We start from the raw sequence: 3,946 nt of genomic DNA on the forward strand, positions 1-3,946 counted from the left end.
TCACATCTTCTCAGAATCTAACAGAACCACACTCTGGAGGCGGGTCACTGATGTGAGGCCTTTAAGGCCTGACAAGATTCACGCCTCTCAGGATGGGCTTGTCCAATGAGAAAGGCTGAAATTCCAAGCGGGAGTTTGGAAATACTAGGGAGTTTTATGACCCTTTGTGTGGAAGCATGGTAATTTGCATATGGAACTTGAATTGAAATTACTAAAGATTCTCAGGACACTAATATATTGCCTATGTACCAACATATAATATACACTCTCGTTTAGATCATCAGAAGACGAATTCATAGATACTAAACATGGTAGGATTACATATAGGTAAGATGACAGGAACGAGTGGTTCCATCATAAGCCTGCATAAAACAGTATACAATATAAGAGATAATATACAAGGACAGTAACAACATACACAGTAACCTGAAGGATATGTGTGTTCATTCAAAGAAAAGTTTTCCTATGAATTAATTAGAGAAGAGTCCATTTTTACTGTGCATTGTTTCTTTTCCTATGGAAAATGTAGTGAGTTTCTCTACCCACATTCTTTTGGGCAATAAAACCAGTGATATCAGCATTGGTTGCCATGGAACCAGAGGCCTATTCTGCCTTCCTGAGGTGTTAAGACGCATTTCGGAGGAAGGGTCCGCAGGCCCTCATATGGCTTGTTAACTGAGGGGTGTTACAGAGTATTTGTTAAATATAACTAACAAAAACTATATTGTGTGTCTGATTGGTCCAGATGCTACACACTGAACCCTCAAATGCTCCCCAGGCTCTGCAGCAACATGGCTGCCCACTGCTCCGGGTGTGTGTTCACGGTGTGTGTGTGTGTTCACTACTGTGTGTGAGCACTTGGATGTGTTAAATGCAGAGCACAAATTCCGAGTATGGATCACCATACTTGGCCACACGTCACTTCACTTCAGATGAGCAAACACTCTAAAAAATATGTCTTGCAGATGTAAATGCAGACGTGTGATAAACTCCCAACTTCCGAGATACTGAGATACATCTAACTGCGTGACGTGAATTACATTAATGGCACAGTTTCACGTGCTTCAGTAATTTATTTGTGTTAAATTATTTTAACATGTTAAAGGATTTTCAATAAATTGTATGCTTTAACACGTTAACATCGACAGCCCTAATACCAACTAACCCTTTGAGCTAAACTTTCCCTGTATTCTAATAAAAAAAATCTAATACTATAAGCACATATTTTATAGAAATGTTATTCTGAGTACCTGAGGTCAGGTTGTGTGTCTTCAGTCTTGAAATATATTGACAGAGGCATAGAGCGGTTACTCTTGATAGACACACAGCTGGACTCTGGGTTTGAGCTCTTCTGCTGGACTGAACTGTAACAGAGAACAGATTCAGTTTAATCCTTTAGATTACTGTGGTCATTCTTTATGATAGGAACCATACTATGGAAGAAAAATAATGACAAATGTCTCTGAAACAAAAAAGCATGTTGAATTGCACAACTGAAAAAATAATGCATTAATAGTGCTTGCATTTTAATGCCTTGTATTTACAGGGCTTGCCTTTTAGGGGCTGAAATTCAACATAGTTGTATACTTAAACTGTGAATATTTCAATTCAATAATCCATATTCACCTTCCAGAGTTCACTTCTGAAATATTCAATCTGTTTAAAAATACGATAGAGTCGTATTATATTCGACAGGCAATTTTCGGTCCATTTTATTTCCCTGTACAAATTCGCTTCCACAAATTCAGTGGTTCAAATTCGGCAGAAAATTCAGCATTGCACATTCGTGAACTGCAGGAATATCAGTAGAGTACCGATGAATGATCTGCATCTGCTGTTAGACCAAAGCAACAGGTAGAGCAAGTCATTCATTCACAAAAACTGATTTGCAGAAATGGAGTAAGCGGTAAGTATAACTTATGATTATCAGGGCCAGCATGTATATGCGGAAAAGCTGATTAAGACACAAAAGCTGTGTTTACGTTTAATTCCACATATTCGCTGTTACTCGTTTCCCCGTGTAGCCTACATGTAAGCAGCTTTCTCTACCAAAGGAGATTATAATGCTATTTTACCCAACGCTGATGTACAAAAACTAACATTACATCTGAGCAGTGCCGGCCCGTCCAACAGGCAGTACAGGCGGTCGCCTAGGGCCCCGCATTAAGGGGAGGGCCCCGCGGCCGCGAGGTTGTCATTTAAATATCAAGGTGTGTTCGACTTGAAGCGGCGCGGTGCAGACAGATCGGTGTTTGACATCGAAGTACTGCGAGAGCTATATACTAACGGACAGCTCTGCATGCTTTCCTATCCTATTGCAGTACTTAGATGTCAAACACTTATCGATCTGCAGCGCCCCTTTAAGTCAACACACATACAACACACAACAGATGCACCAGGGCTGTACAGTGCGTTTAAAAACATTTAATGATGTTTTTGCTCTAAATTCATTTCATAACATCAGTCGAGTGTTTGAAATCACTTATTTTTGTGATCTGACATGTTTTCATATCACAGAATAAGGCAAAATCACTTCTATACAGTGATAAAGGCTATGTTGATTAGCATTGCATTATAAATATACTGTACATTATGCGTGATTTTTGTGAGTATTTCATTTTATGATTTTTTCACTTATGGTTTTACTGCACGAGGGTGCCCTCCGGTTACCAGTATGAATGAAACAGCTACAGCTACTTACTACACCTTATTTTGGGTAAAAATAGGAAAAATACGATTTCTCCAGTGTAGAGGAGTTTTCTCTCTCTCAGTGGATGCATAATATTTCCTGACAAAAATTAAGAAATTACTGTTAATGATTTTTAATCATAATCATTTATAAATCCTTAGACCTTTTTAAACATTTATAAACTATATTAATAATAATCATTATCAATAATTATTACTTTGTTTAATGATTTATTTAGTTATAACTATAATCAGAATCAGAAGGATGTTCTGACTGCTATACATAATATTTATTGCTTTAGTATTAATATTTGTTTTATAAATGCAATGACGCCCATGATCACAGACAGACTTGTCATATGTTTAAATTGCTATGACAATTTTTACACTAGTGGGACCTATTTTCATTATCTTGCCTAGGGCCCCACAACCCTACGGGCCAGCACTGCATCTGAGGAAGACATATATTGTTTTTGGTTGCTTAGTTTCCTTAACTTTGTATCATGGCTGTATACAAGCTGTGATATAAGTTGTAATACTGGGGTTTCCCTCATACGTCACACTCCAGGATTCCCCAACGACGCTTAAAGCCTAGTTCGCACTACTTAAAATGTCGGCAGATTGCTGTCCTGTTCAGACTACATAACTTGCTGTCTGTCTTGAAGTCGCTGACTACATCAATGATCCACAACAGAGGGTCACACACTACACGAGCTGACAACAACTCTGTCACACACAAGAATTGGAATGGGAATGACGCGCAACAAGTGAAACAGGAGTTGTTTATTTGAAAATGGAGGTCGGGAAGAAATTAATGCTGCAAGCTGTTTGCGTGATGATCTGTTCTGAAACATTTTGCTCCATTTTTTGTGTCCAAACTTTTCTTAAAGCCATGTTGCTGCTGTTGTTTTTCTTCCGCTGACCTCAACCCATGCCATGCTCTCTCATTGGCTGTACCAATGAGTCGGCCGACCCAAAGCCACTAGAAGGCAAGCCTGCAACCTTTAGCTAGAAAGGCGTAACGGCTAAAGCTAACGCTTCTGGTTTGCCAGTACGTGGGAAAGGAGAACAGAGGCCGTTTTTTTGAATGGATGTCAATGGAGGAGAGCTTTTTAAACAGCTTTTTAGAGGAAACATCTTATAATCTAATGAATCAAGAGCCTATCGGCTAATCTTCATCATGTTTTACACTAAACAATACTTTTGGATTGAACTATTTTTAGAGTTTACACTGAAATTAAATGCTAATTTCATAAGA

The sequence above is a fragment of the Sinocyclocheilus grahami genome, unplaced genomic scaffold (assembly GCF_001515645.1).
Source record: "Sinocyclocheilus grahami isolate Dianchi unplaced genomic scaffold, SAMN03320097.WGS_v1.1 scaffold1304.1, whole genome shotgun sequence".
NCBI lineage: Eukaryota > Metazoa > Chordata > Actinopteri > Cypriniformes > Cyprinidae > Sinocyclocheilus > Sinocyclocheilus grahami.